Source organism: Mytilus californianus, unplaced genomic scaffold (genome assembly GCF_021869535.1).
Source record: "Mytilus californianus isolate M0D057914Y unplaced genomic scaffold, xbMytCali1.0.p SCAF_6, whole genome shotgun sequence".
Taxonomy (NCBI): domain Eukaryota; kingdom Metazoa; phylum Mollusca; class Bivalvia; order Mytilida; family Mytilidae; genus Mytilus; species Mytilus californianus.
This window is the reverse complement of record NW_026262712.1, coordinates 62,815,241-62,836,027: the sequence shown is the minus strand read 5'-3', so window position 1 is coordinate 62,836,027 and position 20,787 is coordinate 62,815,241. Positions and strand designations below refer to the sequence as shown.

Genomic DNA, 20,787 nt, shown 5'->3' with positions numbered 1-20,787 from the left:
GTGTTAAAGACCGTACTTTGACCTACAATGGTTTACTTTTATAAATTGTGACTTGGATGGAGAGTTGTCTCATTGGCACTCATACCACATCTTCTTATATCTATTGCTATGAGGTAAATCTGTCTCGCTTACTAAAGTTACACTTCCATCATCCGAGAAGTTTTCTGTGTAGTTAATAAATTTGACCTTTTCTTCCTTTTTTCTAGTACAATATTTGTTGATATAGCTTCCTGGGGTAGTATCCCATTTCTCAGATTAATTTTACAAACATCACATTTTATCTTGTCTTTACCAAACATTTTATTGCATTGATAGCACTGAATAAACTTAGCTTTGAAATTGTCATCCATGATTTTGTTTTGTATTGTATCCGTATCTTCAGTATATTGTAAAACTGTTTCAAGTGTAGTAAAAACGTAAAGCAAGTCGTTTTCAGTCGTTTGTGGTTCTTCATAAGGTCCTAAATTTTCAAATTTTCGTGGGTGCAAGTTTTCATATTTTTGACAATTAAAACCATTCAATTCTAATTTGATTATGTTTGTCATAACTTCTTATGTCTGTTTGTTGGAATTTCTCGATAACCAAACCTTTTGTAGGTGCTGATTGTTGTAAAAGGCATATGCGTAATCAAAAACTTCATTCGTAGAGACACAAGGAATAGCTTTCAATGACAGCAACCAGTTTTGTAATAAGGTGTAACCACCTGATGGTAAAGTGTGTAAAAAGTAGCAACTGCAGTTTTACTTCTTGTTGAACTATACAATAAAATCAAGCCAGCAAGTGACATGGGAGAAATATAACGCAAATATGTTGCTGAAAACAACAATTCAATTGCAAAAGACTTGCGGAATTGGCGTTTTTGGGAATTCTCATAAGTATCAACATCTGAAATAGATTTAGTTAAACAATCAATTACTTTTCTTACTATAAGCGTTTGTTTTTCAGCTATATATCATTTGGGGAAAGTATTGGCAAACCATTTACATCTCTAGAAAAATCGCAATCTTTTAAAAGTCTCTTTTTCTTTGAGAAAAATTTGTTCAATAACATTTATTCGATCTTTTTCAGTTTCAATACTGCAAAGGCCTTCGATTTCTTTCCTTAAACTATTAATGACCACATCTTTCTCTGAAATAAGACAATGCAAGTTTTGTATTTGTCCGGCCAATTCTTGAAATATTGGTGACACGGAATCAAATTGACAACCAAATTCTTCCCGAATGAGGCCTGTTCCACAGGTTTGAATATCTATGTCCACATGATAAATTGTGTCAACTCGAGAGTGTCTGTTATTCACAGGAACACTTGTGGATGTGCTATCATTATTCACCATCGTGTATTTGGTTATTTTACAAGGCAGCATTTGGATATCATCTGCATGTTCCTTTTTTCTCTGAAATTTTATAAAATCAAGTATTAAATTGGTTGCAATATTTCTTTAACGAGTCATTCTAAAGACATTATATTTTTGAACATGTAAGTAAGATTGTCGTAGGCAATATATAAGACAAGAGTGTCTATTGTTATTAAAATGTCCTTTATGATTAACATTTTGTTAGGAAAAACCTCGACATTGACCTATATCTGTGGTACGTTCAGTGACAAATATTACATAAAATTTAGGTTGGTAGTATAATTATAAGAAATGAAAATCAGCTTCAGAACATTGCGACGCATTTCTTTAGACATTTTTAGCGTGAGCGTACGCCAGTTCTAGTTCCGTCATACATATAAGTTATGTATTAAACATACAAGTTTCATTAAATTATAACTGGTTTAGGAAGCGTTGCGGATACAAAATGGGTACTCCCAATAAAAGGAAATGGCTAAGTCTGTGGTTTGAAAAAAAAACCCCAAAAATATTTTTAACCCTTACCTAAATAGGAGTTGCACAATTGCTTTATATGATAACGAATCTGAGAAAGATTCATTAAATCATAATAAATGGTTTAGGAGGAGTTACGGATACAATATGGGTAAATTCCATATTTTGAAAACTCCAAAATAATTTTGACCAAAAACAAAATATGAAGTTCAAAATGACATTTATTTCGTATTGGTATGGTAAGGAATATGACATAGTTTTATTTCATTATGATAAGTGGTTCGGGGGTCAGAGTTGTAGATACAAAAGTGAAACCGTACCAGACGAACTAACGGACTAAAAGATGGACGTACAGCCGGCCGGACGGACGGACAGCTGGACTGACAGACGGACAGCCGGACTGACAGACGGACAGCCGGACGGACAGCCGGACTGACAGACGGACAGCCGGACGGACAGCCGGACAGACGGACGGACAATCACTCTCTACCTCCGCTTTACCATGAATGCAGGATAATATATATATAGTTCTCTAAATATACTACCGAAATTTACCCAAAAGAACTTACTTCAACTAAATCTAACATAAACAGCAGCAGTTGGCCTTTTCTAGATTTAGACATTTCAATTTCTAAAGGGAAACTCCATACTAAAATTTACAACAAAAGAGACGATTTTTCATTCCCTATTGTTAATTTTCCTTTTTTAGACGGCGATGTGCCTTTGGTTCCATCATACGGTGTTTATATATCCCAACTCGTTCGGTATGCCCGTGTGTGTAGTGATGTCATAGATTTTAACAAACGTAATCAATGCATCACTGGAAAATTATTAAGTCAGGGATTTCGTTACCATAAACTACTTAAAACTTTTACTAAATTCTTTCATAGATACAAAGATTTTATTAGTAAATTTGGCTGTACCTTGTAAAAATGGTATTTCACATCCTAAATTTTATGGTAATATTGTACTTAAAGCGCGGAAATCATCATGTGATCCGTGTAAACTCATCGATCCTTTAAACAAACTTATTAGTAAGGGTTATCGTACCAATGTTGTAATTAGATCTCTGAATATAGTTTACATTGGCACTAATATCGATTTTGTCATCAGCAAATTAAAACATAACTAAATTTGTATTTTCTTTTCAAACGGGATGTATAGAGACACACACACGTTCATTTTTATCTATAAAGAAGTCACTCCTAACTATCCTACTACCTGTCGATACATTTATTTTTGGCATTGCACAAGTCATGTCTTCTTTGACTGTTCATGACGTTAAAATACTAAATCCCTGGGATGTATTTTAGTTGATTTTAGTCTCTGATGCATGATTTTTTATTATTAATTGTTTTGGCTTTTAACTAGCTGTCAGTAACTGCGAGTACTCTCAAATCATACTTTCTTTTTATTTGACCTGTTGATACTATTTGTAATGCCTTTTTGTTATTTAATGTTAACATGGATCTTGTCTATATACCAGCTTTGATTATTTGGTATTTAATTACTACAAATTTTCACTTCTTCGTACTATATGAACATCAAAATTATTTCATTTTTCCTTAGATGCTGTTCTTGGACCTGTACATGAAGTTTTATCTAGCACTAATTGTATATTTTTATTGTTGATATTCACCCCATATGTACCAAGTGTTAGATTAGTTTTATTGATATTAAAGAAATTTTCTTGGTATTCCTAAACGGAAGATTTTATACACACAGAAGAAGAAGTATAATTAACAACAAAATTATTTTCATTTACCTGTGTATAATATGACGCAGGTTTCTTCAAAAGTGATGATTTTCTATAAATTGTTTGAAATTTCACAGTGATATCATACTTTAACTTTGTTTAAACCTGTTTATTTACTTTTGACTTTAATTATTTATCCCTTGTAATTTTTTATTAACTGTGTATTTGCATTCAGGTGTCACAGGTCAAATTTATTCGTTCATTGTGTGTTAATTTACGTTTTTTGATTGAGTTAAAAACTTTCAATTGATATTTTATAGTGTGTTTTTCTATGTTGTGATGTTATACTATTGTTTCAGAAAAGGGAGAAGGTTGGTACCATTAAAACGTTTAATCCCGCTGCAAATGTTTGCACCTGTCCTAAGTCAGGAATCTGATTACAGTAGTTGTCGTCTGTTTATGTAGTTCATACGTGTTTCTCGTTTCTCGTTTTTATATAGATTAGACCGTTGGTTTTTCCGTTTGAATGGTTTTACACTAGTAATTTTTTTTTGGGGCCCTTTATAGCTTGCTGTTCGGTGTGAGCCAATGCTCCGTTTTGAAGGCCGTACCTTGACCTATAATGGTTTACTTTTATAAATTGTAACTTGGATGGAGAGTTGTCTCATTGGCACTCATACCAAATCTTCCTATATCTATATATGTGATCTAGTGATCAAAGATACCCCGCTTGCAAAAAAATTATTTCAGGGAACAATAATAAAGTTGAATGAATTTTGACTTGTAATCTATGTTTCATATTTATTTATTCTAAAAAGATTTTATCAAAAGATATTAATTTGTCATATGGGTCAAATAAGATATTTGTTCTTTGGAACTGTTAATTTCATAATTCACCTATTTTCCCATAATATGTATTTAAATTGATAACAACTGAATGGCCATAATGGCCGTGTTCGTTCAGAATGGACCGATTCATTCATAATGGCCAGGCGTAAGTCTGTAATGGACTGGTTTGGCTTTTATTGATAAAGGTGTAGTTTTATTTATAATACACTTTATTATATATTGGTTAATAATGCTAAACAATATAAGTCAAACCATCACGTACTAAAGACTATAAAAACGAAAAATAGACTTTCTCTTCTCGTTTTGTACATAAATTAGGCCGTTGGTTTTGAATTGTTTTACACTAGTTATTTTTGGTCCGTTTATAGCTTACTTTTCAGCGTTGCAGGTCGTACTGTAATCTATGATTGTTTACTTTACTAGATTGTGTCTTGGATGGAGAGATGTCTCATTGGCACTCACACCTCATCTTATTTCTGTATACAAAGCACGTTTTAGAAAACCTAAATAGGCAATATGGCACCCACTATGATCCGGAGGTTTTGAAAGATATTGCACATAAGTCTTAGGACAGCAGCCGAACGATAAAAATACCTCTTAGGTATATTGTGGGATAGAATAAGCAACAGACGGACTACATCGATTGAAAAAAATATACAAAACATGTTAAGCTATTTACCGTCCCCGCTTTTTATAACACAAAATATGATGTACTTACTTTGAGATCAGGTCATGATAAAAAGTTTACACATCCAGTGCAGATAAGTTTGCGTCTGTCGTTACATCTATATTGCCGGGCAGCCTGTAACGCCACAACGGGAACATGCTTGAAATTAAACAGTGTTTCAGTACCATGTTCTTTGTATTTGTCGAGGCAGCAATGTTTTTGGAATGGCATTATACAGGATACGAAAAATCCAATAGCATATATATAGATAGACGTGTAACCCATTCCTTCAAACCACTTTGACAGTTTAAAAGAGCCCAAATTATTTTTATACTGGACAGTGGTCATTTCATTGGAAATTTCACTGTTTTATCGTGAAATTAATGTACAGGTACAATGCATAACAACAGACAAAACCTGTTCAACTACTTTTACAAGGCGAAAATGAAATTCGAATCGTGATGCCAGTAAACAATATTTTTTTTAATCTGAGCATGCAAATTGAAGATTATGCTATATATTTTACATTAAACACATTCGCTGAACAAAAACATTTATTATGAGAGTCCCAGACATTATATTAATTGACAGTTTTCCCACTTATTCCACGTATTTTTAAGTGGTAGTAGCCCACAATGCATTATAGTTCATTGAGTCGATTGGTCAGTTTTTCAAAGCCATGTTTAACTTCTATTTCTATGCAAATATATACTGACGTCAGAAAATCTAGAGTTCCTGACCTGTTAAACGTTAATATCAAATGGACCTAAAGTTGTTATTATGAATCGTAAAACTGGTTTGAAACTACCATTAGTGTACGATTGAAATCAAATTAAGTTACCGTTGTATAAGTATTTAGCATAACTTTTAGACATCGCGAAGTTAACATCGACTCGCTGTTTTAAAATTAAATGTCTGTAATATAAATATCAACTTTTGCAATAGAAGTAGCTAGCACAGAAATCTAGTTTGCAATAGGATTGGCTAAAGTACAAAAATGTCTACAAACTACACAACTACACCAAAGAATAAAAACAAAATTTCATTTATTTCAGACCGAATGTCCAACTATATCATAAAGCTAATGAATAATGTATCTGAAAATGACAAAATACCAAAACAAATATCAATAAACTTGCTTGGTAAACCAACTCAACTATTTTCCAATTTAGTTCAAATTGAAGGTCAATCTTCCAGCACTTGCATCACCCATTCTTTCAATATTTTGCTTACGTTAATTCTATACGTTTAATGGAAAGAAAATAATGTCGATGTGTGTGGAAAAAGGAGAGGCCGATGAGGGTGTCGGCACCATATTTCTTCCCCTATCCCTGACAAAATAATCTTTCTTCAAAATAATAAATATTTCGACTAATCAAAAAATTGAAATTATTGATTCGGCCTATATACAGGATGTAATCTCATGTCATCATTTCTACATCACCTCAGTGGTTATTTCATATCTTAGTGACATTTCAGCCAAAAAAAAAGTCTGAAAATTAAACCCAACAGTGTTAGAATTAGATTTGTATGCTGACTTTTAGTACCTCGACGGGATTTGAACTAACACTGGGTTATATCCAAACCATGCTCCCCCAATTATATCCTCTTTTATCTTGTAAATGTCCATCGAAGATATGTATAAACGAGATTTTAATACGTACCCTGTGAACCAAATATTTGACCAGATAACTTCGTTTTATGGTAAGTTATCGTTAACTTATATTTATGTATACACTTGGTAAATTTTATTGTGAATAAACAATGTTTTTCTAATTTTCTGCCTATTTATAGTATGAGCGACGAAAAATATATATGTACTAGATCGACTGTCTTATCTTATTCTTTTAATTAGACTTGTTAAGATCTTTGTGTTATACACTGATATTGTGTATGTCGTAAACTGTATTACTAAAATAAATAATCATAGTGCGCTCAGTTTTAGTTTGTTCTGTTCAATTTTTACTCCGAATGACATGTCTTATATGCGATACCAGTTTTGGTGAATAAGAAACGTATTCCGACAGAAAACTTTTTTCTGAAATGCTAGAGCTAAAATAACACAATAAAGAAAAGTTGAAAATTCCAATGCAATAGAACAAGATCTAGAGATCCTATAAGAAATGCAGCATTTGCGAGTCAGAGAAAATGCTGATCGCCTTGCAATCAGATTGAAAAATGTCCGGCTAGAGTGACAGCTTTGCTTTTGAACTTTTATTGTAGGCCTGTTATTTAAATTTTAGTATTTTATTAAGCTAGATATGTATATGTATACATATATATATTTATGTACAATTTTAACATGGCATCACACTTACTAATATCATATTTATTACTAGACGTTAACAACTTATCAATCAATCAAATCTAGCAAATCTGATTAAGAGGTATTGTTTTACTTTTATGATTTTAAAAGATCTGAAATCCAGACTCAGTTACTACCTATAGCTTCAACATAATGCCTGGAATGACAGTCCATACAATCATAAAAGTAGTAGACTTACCAGATAATTTCGAGGATAAAATTGCAGAAAGAGCCAGTGAAGTTCTAAAGGCACCATTAGAGGTAAGACATCGTATGAAAAGGGGGAAATATACCAAAGAAGCGGGGAAAACACAAGTAGAATAAAAAACAGACAATATAATGACAAAAAGAAAAGAAAAGAACGAACAGTCAAACAGCAGTGCATCGTACACTATCATGAAACTTTTGATCAACCAACATGAATCCTTTCAAAATTTTGGAATACAAAGCGCAGAAAGAATTAATCAACAATGATTGTTGCTGCTCCTCTAGTGAGATCCACCATGTTACTCCTGTTTAAATACATTCCTGATTCATATCCGGTTATTTTGCATCATATCAGTGGATTGGTAAAAATGTCTCTTTTAAACACACAAACTTGTAGTCATGTTTAACATTGAAAAATAGTGGTTTTTGTTTTCAAAAAACAAATGCACATTTCAAAAACTGTGTTAGGTGTTCAATTTGGTACTAATTGTGAGAAACAAGCACATGCAAACATATAATTATACTCTGTGGTCTATAATTTGACCAGAAATTCTTGTTTGTGTTGAACATTGAATATAAGATAATATCAATCCTTTTCCTATGGGAATATTTGTTTCAGTTGATGTATATATTAGTTTCCCCTGAAAATAGAATGTTAAACAATGGAAGGAAAACGCCAATGATATTTGTTGACATATCATCCATTTTTAAAGAAAAAGTCTACGATGATTTCAACAAAATCTTTATACCTTTTTTGTTTCACTTCTAGATCTTCCACTTAACAGGTAATTATTTGTTTTGTTATTCCTGTTATTGCAATAAATGTAAAAAACAAACTAACAAACTAATATATTGCATGCTCATTCATATCTTTACTATGTTAAAGTTATTTATCATTGCAGTATACTTTCCTTCTTTTTGTGTATCTGACTTTTCAAAGGTCTATTATACAATTGGTATTGTACAGCCTCTGGTGGTATTCCGTTTGATGTGCTATTTCGTTCGCTTCTTGAATGTCATACACGTATTTGTCATCTGTATTCTTGGATAATGTTTTGTTTGTGATTGGAGAAGACATCGTATGTGTTACTCGTTTTCACGTTTCTTATTTTGTTTTGTCAATAAAATATGTTGAAAGTGTTAAAATGATTCAAATTGACGGTAAATTTTCAGTTTATGAATCATGTGATTGTCTTTTGCTAGATTGACCTTTGATGACTTTTGGTTTATTGCTGAGGTTCTTTTAAGTTTAATATAACAAAATTGTTATGTATTTGATTCCTCAAATGGTATCTGAAAAAGAGAGGCGAAAAATAGCAAAGGGATATTCACTCATAAGTCGAAAACAAACTCACAATGTTATGGAAAATTGAACAATAGACTGCACAACACAAAAAACAACACACCATAGAAAGCTTAAGAATAAACAAAATGAACTCCACAAAACACTGTGGTGATCTCATGTGCTCCGGAAGTAGATCCTCCTCCACATGTGACCCCCGTATATTTGCTTCAAAGGGGATATCGGCATAAATTCCCTATCACTGCAATATATCCCCTTCGCCTGATGGTACTGGGGATATAAAACACTGACAGGGAATATGAGTCCATATTCCATGTGAAGATCGCGAATAACATAACAATATATAACTTTAATAAAGGTAGATATCAATGTTAATTTCAAATAATATTTAATTAATTTCTTTTCTTTACAGAGTAGTTATAAAGTATATTAATGTATGTCCGACAGATTTTGGAATGGTTAGTGAGGCACCAGAATTCAAACATGCTGAATTTTATTCTTCTCTAAAGCAGTAGAGTTTCGGAAAATATGCGTTTTTAGAAAACTGCACTTGCGTACAGAAGCATTTTGATGTTGTTTTTTTCAGCGTATTTTGAAATGATGGGGAAACAAACATGGATAAGTTTGTATGCTGTAGTGTTTTTTATTCAAGGTTTGTTGCCTTAAGAATCCGTTTGCCACAGCCAGTGTATATAAAGTGGGAATCCAGTTAGTTCATTTTCACTGTTGTATGCGAGTACGTCTATTGTAGAATAAAGGATGCTGGGAAAAACTGCGTTTGTTTACTTTTTAAAAATACACAATAATTGATTTGAATGTATGTTTTAAAACAATGTCATTGGAATATAACTTTTTAATGTTAAATAACAGGATTTAAGTACAAAAAAAGTGTCATTAAAACAGCAGAATCCATATTATTGATTACTGAATGCGATTCATTTTAACTATAGATGCGATGAATTATCACTGTAAGTGCAATCATTTCTGATGTGAAATTTTTGGAGGTGCGATGAATTTTCATTGTTTTTTTTTTATATGTATTCGACATGCAACAACTGAAAATAGTTTTTAAATGACTTTAATATTGATGATATTTACAATTTGAAATGCAAGCTAGTCGTAGATGCTTAATTGAATAAACACGGGTATAACCACGTTCATATCATGCATATTCAAATTAAATTTCATTTAAAAGTTTTAAAACTCGCTTAAAAAAGCTTTGAAATTTGTCACGCCGTGTCATTCGTATTTCTATCCTATTGATAGGCTTTTTCACAACGAACTGTACAAGAATGTACAACGAACGGTGCTAAAGAAAGTACAACGAACTACAAAGAGAATGAATCGTACAGTGCCAAAATTATTAGGTCAATTTTGCAAGTAAATGTCTTCCAAATAATTAAAACAACGGGTTTTTCATTCGCATTATGTATTTTTAACAACAACAAATCACAAAATACACGGTCGCATTAAGTGTAAGAGCCAACCAACTACTAGAATGCTCTATTTGTAATTTAATCAAGTTTGAGTTACACAGAGTGTTTGTTTCGCGATGTTTACAAGTAATTCACAGTCCTGTCTTTTTAAAATAGTCACATGGTGTTCATGTAATATAAATAATATACAATGATGTCAGGAGCAGTAAACTTTGTTTTTAATTAATATTGAATACTAAACTGAACATTATGTCAATTAGTCTTTAGTGAAAATATAAGAACAGTCTATCTACCAACATCGCTTCGCGATGTAGCGATTAACGTCCGGAATCAACTGTACGGCGGTTATACCACGTAGTATAGAACCATTTAAACATGTAACAATAACTGACTGTTGTAAATATTTCCTTGTATTCTTACAACTGCGTATTTGCTTATTTGTAACACCAACTTGTAAGAAATTCAAACATAAATAAAGGTGACTCGACTGTTGCTCGAACTTTCTTTACTGTATTAGATGTATACACAATTGCACGATAATATCAATTATTCAATCATCAAAGCGTCAATTGTTTGTACAAGATGAAAACGTTTCCACTCATTTAATCGTGAAATGAAGATCGTTTTGTGAATGCTCTTTGTTATTAAAATGCATTCATTAGAGGTATTTTCCGAATACTTATGGTTTAAAGGTTTGGTTGGCTTGTTTGCTTTGTTTGTTTGTATAAATGTTTGCTCAATCTTAATTATAATGCTTAACCAAACATTTATACAAACAAAGCAAGCAAGCCAACCACACCTTTAAATTACAAGCATTAGGAAAATACCTCTAATAACATTTAATTTATTAGTATGCGATGTAGATTTAGACCGAAACAGCTGCAGAAACGTTGCTTTTTCGGTGACGTGGATTGGCCTAACTTTCCAAGATATATGTATTAAATGATGGCCTGTCATAGGAAATGATAAATTTTTTCCTACATATAGATCTGGATCTGGACAAATTCTTAGAGAAAATAGAATTGACTATATTAGCAATAAATGCCATTTTTAAGGAATTTATTGATATATTACCTCAGACTTTCACTCACTAAGTATGCATATATAATCAATCCTTCTGACTTCATAATTTTTGTTAGAGAGTCGGCTGAATTAAGACTTCATATAATAAAAATTAATTTCCTTCTTTGAAAATGCATCGCATGTACTATAACAATGAATCGCCCTACAGTGAAAATGAAAGTCTAGTATCATTATTCGACAGTAAACATGAATCGCATAACGAAAACAGCATAGTGGAATTTGATTCAATATCAAGAAGCTGAATAACAAAACCTGTTTTAAGTTATACAACATTAATAATTATGTTAAAAGGTTCTTTTCTTCTACAAATGAAACTTAACTACTACTTTGAAATTTCTTGCACGCTCTGTTCGTTAACTATTCTTAATATGTATCTATTTGTGTATCAGTTTTGCACCTGGATGGCTGTAGACGCGGCGAAAACCCGTCCGCATCTCATACCTATATCATGAATTTAAAAAAAAAACAGTACACATCATATATTATCTGTTATTTTATTAAAAAATCATGAATTTGTCGTCTGTTTATTTATCAAATCAAATAAAATCAAATATTTTATTGTCGTATAAACTTTACAGTGTGTGACCAACATGTATTAACACAATAAACATATAATAAACATATATACATACATATCAAACAAACACAATAAAAACAGCATCAGAATTTATAAAAACAAACAAGCTGTTAAGAGTCCCCTGCCCTCAGTTCTAATGACTCTTTCAAGAAGGATCCTAACTTATTTGTTTGTAAAGGCGTTGATGGATTTAGTAAATAATGAATTTTTTCTTCCTCATTTAAATTATTAAAGTTATTATTTTCAGTACATATGTGTTCAAAAAAGGCATTTCTTAGTGTTTTATTATAATCACAATAGAGTAAAAAATGTTTCTCATCCTCTAGTATTTTACATTTATGACAAAGTCTTTCCTCTCTTGGAATTTTAAAATATCTCCCCTTTTCAATTAAGAGGGAGTGATCACTTAGTCTAAATTAAGTGATCAATCTCCTTATCTGAAAATTAGATATATTTAGATAAGATTCTAGTTTGCAATCCTTTTTAAGTTTTTTATATAGATAAAATTTACTTTTATCATCAATGTTTTCAAATTTAGTTTCAATGAAATCTTCATATCTATTTTTCATTTTTAACTTTATATCGTTTTTTATTTTATTTACATCTTTTATGTCCTTACAATTAGAAAAAAATATTAAGGTCAATATTAGTCTCTTCAACAATATTTTTTGCACATGTTTACCATGAATAAGTTCCAGTCAAATCTAGAGACTGTGCTAGAGAAAAAAGCTTCCTTTATCAATGGATTAATATTATTATTATATAGTCTAGCTAAATATAAAAGGGTTTGTGTTTTAATAAAACATTCTATAGGCAATCTTCCTAATTCAACTCTTGCTCCTAAATTGGATGCATTTTTTCTTATTCCTAGAGTAGATTTACAAAATTTAAGATGCATATTTTCAATAGGGGTTTTGTCTGTAAAATCAAGTTGATCAATTTGTTTTCCTGAAGATAAGGCTCTGTTTTTGGCTCTTTGAAAAGAAATATATGTATCCAAATATGTTACTTCTGAATTATAGGTCATAATTGGTTTTACTAAAGAATCAAAAAGGTTATTTGCTACTTTTATATGTAGATTATTCAATGATTTAGTATAGGATTTAATTGCAAAAAATACTTTTTTTGCCTTTTTTGTCAACTCTAAGGTACTTTGTGATAAATTTCCATTACATCATTCTACATCAGAAATTCATCACAGATACAGTGAAAATGACATTTCAGGATTCGCACATCACATACACTGATGGCGCTATTATTTTTAACGATAAAGACACGAAACTAAAATCAATGCTATATCCGAAAATAGGAATTATCTTAGTTGTAACCGCTTTATTGACTGATTATCAACCAGCTAAAATAATTGATACAAACATTTATTAAAATGAATAAATACATACATTAATTATTGAATATCATAACATGGATGAACTGTGTAGAAATTCAACTTCAAAGAGAGGCGAAAGACCCCAAATGTTCAAATACATATGAGTCAAAAACAATTTTACAACGCCATTGCAAAACACAGTCTACAAAACATAATATAGAAAAATAAAGATTATGCAAAACGAACCCATCCAATATCAGGTGTGATCTCACGTGCACTGGAAAGGTAGGAAGAGCATGCCCTGTATGTTGCACCCGTCGTGTTTCTCATGTAAACTTAATAGCGGCCATAAAATTTTCGAAGGGATGACTTCAACTTTAACTACTTAGAACCCTTGGTTTAATAGCTTCCGCATATTATGAAATGCACGCGCTGAAAATAGTACCAACTAGGAAATATATACTCCTGATGCAGGAGCTGTTGGAATGTTAATACATGGAAATAGGAAAGTTCATAATTGGGAGCTGAAATTATCACTTTCGTCATAAAGTTTTGTCCTCAACCGACCATCATTGTTAATTTCAAGATGCGAGTCAAAATACGATTCAAAATTTACTGTATCTGCTTGATTATTAACTTCAAGATCGATGTGATAGATGTGTTCAACGTAGTCACCAAACTTTGAATTATTTAGTGAACTTCCAAAGGGAAAAAAATAAGACGATACGATTAATACAGATAAATTTTTCGGGAAGGGAGGGATATTATACACATATAGGCGTCGGTACAGGTCCGGTGAATTGGTTTTCTCAGTCCCGTAAGGTGTTTTGAAAGCAGATATATATATGCAGGACTCGGAGGTTCGATAGGGACACTGAAGTGCGATGCACGCTGAAATGCGATGGTCTGCGCCGAAATGCGATGGTCTATTAGACCTGTGATTACTTATTTAAAATCTACAGATGTCCAATCATTATGAGAGTTTATTTATTTATTTATTTTTTATATAGTAAGTATATATAAATATCACACATTCAATATTTTCTCCAGTTGCAGTAAGAACCATCTACCGACTAATCTATCTCATTACTTGTCCTTATTCACAGCAGCCATATAGATGTTTCACTTATATTGTTTCGTTCCGACTAATCAAGAAGTATTTGCATTTCAAACAACTTCCAGGTTTTTCAGTCATTGCAATTAGTTCTGGTTGTACAGGAAAATAACCCTCTTATATAGTTTCTATAGTGGTCAATTGTATGAACGACTGCTTTTTTTTTCTAAGCTATTTACTAAGTACACTACAACGTTACAGTTTGGAATGGAAATATAATGACTATTTACCATGACTGCTTTAAATTAAACAGGAATACCCTTTATGTTTCTTTAAAGAAAAAATGAAAAATTCTTCTGACAAACATTGGCATGTAAAAATGAAAAATATAGATTATGTAGTTCATTGCACTTCAGCGTTACTACCATCGCACTTAAGCTCTAAATTTTCAAAAAAATAGATAATTGTGGTTAATTTTACAAAGACTTCCAAAATATGAAATCAAAACAAAATCCCTTAAATAGCAAAATCAAAATACACATATTTAGGAGACCTTAAAGCAATGAACAGGAACGAACTCTGTTTGCTAAATCTGAGAAAACAATAATCACAGCTTCATGTACATGTTTGTATGATAATGTTCTGACAACAATTAAGTTGCTTTCTTTAAAAAAAGAAATGCAATACGTGAACCCTAAAAGCTGTTTTTATTGAAATTTGAGATATGTTCATTGTTATCTGAACAATGGTTTGATTTTGATCATTGTTAAAAGCTTTATGCCTGCTCTGCAAGGTGTTTGTGATTCTTAGGGTAGTAAGTATTGGCATTTTTAAGTATTGGGCTTCGTGCTATTAAAGTTTAAGATGACAAACCTCTTTTGTTAAAAACAAATACTTTTAAAACCTTTTACACACTTTGGGGATATCGCTGAATTTTTTCTGAATGATCCAAAATATTCGTTTCAGAATAATCTTTTAACGCTAGTCACTTTTTATTTTGATGTCATATATTTTAATTTGTGTGTCATGAAAAATGACCTGCAATTATAATTGTAAATATATCTAATTTGAATTGCACTGTATCCTCTTCACCTTCATGACCAAAACCAATTTATAAAGAATGCTATTAATAGCCCAGGCAAAAGAGTAGTACTTGAAAATAAAATTGATAAAAATGATAACAAATAAAAAAACCTAACATGGTCAAGCATGAAAATACCACTGAATACCCATCTCCTAAATATTAGTTTCATTAAGGGCCACATTTATGAAGTGTTGTAAGGTGTTCCTGTTTTATCTGAACACGACTTTTTCATGAATTTTTAAAGGTTGTCTCTTAAGTGCTAATGTTACACTACTCTCTTAAGGTTAGCATGTAAAAACATTTAAACCAGCTGCATTTATATGCACCTGTCCAAAGTCAGAAGCATGTTGTTTAGTGGTTGTAGTTTTTTTGTTGCAGTTCATATGTGCTTAACGTTTCTCGTTTGTAGTTAAATTAGACTGTTGTTTTTTCCTGTTTGAAATAATTTATAATGGTATTTTTGGGGCTCTTAATAGCTTGCTGTTCGATGGGAGCCAAGGCTTTGTGTTCAAGGCTGTACTATCACCTATAATTGCTTACTTTGACATTACTGTGTCTTGATGGAGAGTTGTCTCATTGGTATTCCTATCACATTTTCTTATTCATAAAGATATTCCCTCCAACACCTGTCCTAAGTCAGAAGCATGTTGTTCAGTGGTTGTTGTTTTTTTGGTGTAGTTCATAGGTGCTTTTCGTTTCTCGTTTTGTATTTAAATTAGACTGTTGGTTTTTCCTGTCTAAATTGTTTTACAATGGTCATTTTAGGGCCCTTAATAGCTTGCTGTTTTTGTGTTGAAGGCTGTATTGTAACCTATAATTGCTTACTTTGACTACACTGTGTCTTGATGGAGAGTTGTCTCATTGGTATTCCTACTACATTTTCTTATTTATAAAGATATTCCCTCTGACATTTGACAAATTCATTAGAATATACTGTAAATTCAGAAATTATTGCGAGGTTTTTATTATTGCGACATATGCGACAGAGTTGTAAAAGCAATAATTTAAACTCTGAATACTGAAATAAACTGTTTTTGCCTTGGAGGAATCTCTTTTATTGAACATTCTATCCTTTTGATCTCTTGCTTGGATCGTTTTATACAGGTCATTTGGGGACCCTTTGTAGCCTACTGATCAGTGAGAGCCACGGCTTGCATTGAAAGTAATACTGTAACCTGTAATTGCTTATTGTATCTACAGTGTGTCTTGATGGGGGATTGTGTCATTGGCACTCATACTAGTACTACATCTTCTGATTTTTATATAGAAGCAGTTTTGAATGAAAAAAGATAATGATTTCTAATATTAAAAATGTTTTTGTTTTTTTTTCAATTAGTTGATAATAAAAAAACTAATTCTTCAATTATATGTCATATATCTGTCTTGTTGCTTCTTTGTTTAAGTCAGAGTAATGGTAAATGCAAAAAACAAAGCAAGTTGATACCAATAATATTTATTTTAAACAAACATGGCAAGATCATTTTAGAGAAAATACAAAAGCTGATGCACTATAGAATATTAAAGTTTCATTTAACATTTTAAATTTCGAAATCTCATATGAATCATTCAGACACATGTCAATTATGCAAAGAAATTACTTGAACAATTTTAGATTTTGAAACTTGAACTTAATTGGGGAAAAGTGTCTAAATAAGAAATTGGCTTAAAGATTGAATTTAAACTTGTTAAGAAATTCATTTTCAGATAAATTATATATTGAGCAATGAATTCTTGTTCTAATAATCTAAATCTCTGGTATTCATGGTATTACTATAATGTGCCTATAAAATACAAAATATTTACACTTGTGATAAAAAAGTATGTTTTAAGCAATAATGATCTTAAAATAGATTGCCAAAAAGAATTGAAGTTTTCAGGCTCCTTAAAAAGTTCATCAAATCTAGGCTTTAGATATAAATATGTTCAAAACCATATAGTATTTTTTCAATAATAATTTTGAGTTGAAAAATATTTAGATATCTGACATTCATTGTATAGAGATTATTATGTTGGTAAGATGGAGATTAATGAGTTTATGTCTAGTTAGAAAAATTACTGCTCTAAAAATATTTTATAAGATAGAGCGGGATTCTGTTAAAGAAGTTCCAATCAAAGTTTACATAGAAAACATGCATTATTACACGAAATAACAAAGCAAGTTTATAAAAATATATCTATACAAATATATACACAATTCTAAAAAATCATTACTATGATCAAGTACAACCAAAATAAATTCATCCGAAGCATACATCTTAAAATCACATATTCATTATTTATAATTTGAACAAACGTGCATTCCTCCCTAGCAAACAATATAAAACCACATATTTATTATTTAAAATTTAAACCAACATAAATTCTTCCCAAGCATACATCTTAAAACCACATATTTTACTATTCAGACTTCAATGATTTTTATTTACATGTAAACCCAAATTTATATATAAGAAAAACCAATGCAAATTGATTAAAATCTTTATACAAGGAAAAACAACTTTTATAAAGTTATAAATCGTTGAGTACAAAAGTATGGTTTTTCTTTAAAATGTCTATATATATATAGCTAATTTGTACAATAACCGATTTGTTTTTGCAACGCAACATCTACATCACAAAAGAAACACTTACAACCCAAACACCGTAGCTGTTATATAATTCATTATAGAAATTTTCGTTTACACAATTATGAAAACAGTTGACCAGGAATTTTTAATTAATTAGATAACTGGTTTACAACGGTACATTGTCAGAGCTCTGCTGCATTGTGGTCCAAATCAGTGTATATAAAGTGCGAATCCAGTTAGTTCATTTTCACTGTCGTATGCGAGTATGCCTATTGTAGAATAAAGGATGATGGGAAAAACTGCGTTTGTTTACTTTTTGAAAATTAAAAATAATTGATTTGAATGTATGTTTTAACACAATTTCATTAGAATATAACTTTTTAATGAATAATAACAGGATTAAAGTGCAAAAAAGTGTAATTAAAGCAGCTGAATCCATAATATTGATTATTGAATGCGATTCATTTTAACTATAAATGCGATGCATTATCACTGTAAGTGTGATCATTTCTGATGTGAAATTTTTGGAGGTGCGATGAATTTTCATTGTTGTTTTATATGATAATTCGACATGCAACAACTAAAAAATAGTCTTTTAATGACTTTAATATTGATTATATTTACAATTTGAAATGTAAGCTAGTCGTAGATGCTTACTTGAAAATACATGGGTATAACCAACGTATGGTTGATTCCGGACGTTGTGCGTTGTTTACCGTTCGTCGATTTTTTTTCTGTACGTTCGTTGCGTGTTTTCGTCATAGTTCTGTGCCGTTCGTTGGTAAAATATCGAGAACATAATTAGCTGTTTCTATTGAAATACCTATCTTTTATTTTTTGTTAGCAAGCATTTGCAACTACTAAAACTATTTGACATTTCTTACATTTCATATTGAAGATTAAAACAACCCTAATTTTGTATTGGTTTGACGTGATCTTACTAGAGCTAGAGAAGCTCACTTATCGGGAGCGCCTGATTGCAATTCAGTTTCCTAGACGTCCAGTATTTTGATCTTGAGGTCAAAGGTCAAGCTAACACGAAGGTCAGGGTGATATGCGTCACATCGCCTTAAGGTCATACACGTTCATATCATGCATATTCAAACATTTTTGGTGAGTTTGCTATTAGTGTGTCATGGATCCGAAAATATACTAGAGTAGAACATCTATTAATATAACGTATTTTTAAGGCGAATTTTCCTTGAAAATATTAAGTACTCGCTCAAAAAAGCTTTCAAAATTTGTCACACCGTACCATACATATTTTTACCATATTGATAGGCTTTTGCACAACGAACAGTACAATAACGTACAACGAACAGTGAATGATTCGTACAGTGCCAAAATTCTGAGGTCAGTTTTTTAGGTAAATGTCTGCAAATAAAATAAAACAACGGGTTTCTCATTCGCATTATGTAATTCAAACAACAACAAATCACAAAATATACGGTCGCATTTAGTGTAAGAGCCAAATTGTCACAGGGTGTTCATGTAATATAAATAATATACAATGCTGTCAGGAGCAGTAAACTTTGTTTTCATAAACATTGAATACTTAACTGAACAGTACGTCTATTAGTCTTTGGTGAAAATATTAGGGCGGTCTATCTACCAACATCGCTTCGTGATGCAGCGATTTACGTCCGGAATCAACTATACGGCGGTTATACCCCGTTATATATAACTATTTAAACATGTAACAATAAATTGTATTCAATATATCCGTGTTTTCTTATAGTTACGTATTTGCTCATTTGTAACAACGATTTATAAGAAATTCATACATAAATTAAGGTTGCTCGAACTTTCTCTACTGTACAAGATGTACTCAGACTTTGTAAAACGTCACCAGTATCTGAGCAGAAAGTTGATGAACCAGGGGTATGTCAAAGAACGTTTTGTCCTTTTTCTAAAAAAGTTCATCGGAAGGTACTAAGACCTTGTTGATAAATATTCCGTATCAACTTCACAAATAACATACGATGGTCTTGAAGTGTAGATTCTGGGTACTGACGTTGTTTATCATCTGAATAACGTGTTATAGTATTTTTTTAATTGTCTTTTTGAATATTACTTTTACTGTTTAGTCTATTTTGATGATATCCATTTGACGTGTCTCGGTACTTATACATCCCGTCATTGTGTTATTGTGCTATGGCAAAATTTTGTATTCTTATAACACAATGTTGACTGTTGTACCCCTATTTTGACATTTTTACCTATTATGTCTGTTTGTTTTGTTCACACATCGTTGTCAATATAATGGAATTTTATGTGACTGTCATACAAGTGAGAGGTTTAGCTAGCTATAAAACCAGGTTTAATCCACCATTTTCTACATAAGAAGATGCCTGTACCAAGTCAGGAATATGACAGTTGTTATCCATTCGTTTGATGTGTTTGAGGCTCAGAGCTTTTGATTTTGCCATTTGATTAGGGATTTTCCGTTTTGAATTTTCCTCGGAGTTCGGTATTTTTGTGATTTTACTTTTTTATGCATACACAATGGCATGAGAAATATCAATTATCCAATCATCTAAGCGTCAAATGTAAGGCAATTGTTTGTGCTAGATGAAAACGTTACCACGCACTCAATCGTGAAATGAAGATCGTTTTGTGAACGCTCTTTGTTATCTAAGATGCATCCATTAGAGCTTTTTTCCTAATGCTTGTAGTTTAAAGGTTTGGTTGGCTTGCTTGCTTTATTTGTATAAATGTTTGCTCAGTATTAATTACAATGCTTAAGTAAGCATTCATAAAAACAAAGCAAGCAAGCCAACCACACCTTTAAACTACAAGCATTAGGA

At 31.4% G+C, this 20,787-nt stretch overlaps 1 protein-coding gene and 1 pseudogene across 3 annotated transcripts in view; one reads left to right on the top strand and one right to left on the bottom strand.

The window, feature by feature from the left end:
- The window catches only part of LOC127704734 (U1 small nuclear ribonucleoprotein A-like), a 1,100,970-nt gene that overhangs the window by 719,610 nt on the left and 360,573 nt on the right, over window positions 1–20,787 (bottom strand). The gene's annotated exons all lie outside the window — the stretch shown is intronic.
- On the top strand, window positions 7,399–9,613 carry LOC127704741 (uncharacterized; annotated as a pseudogene).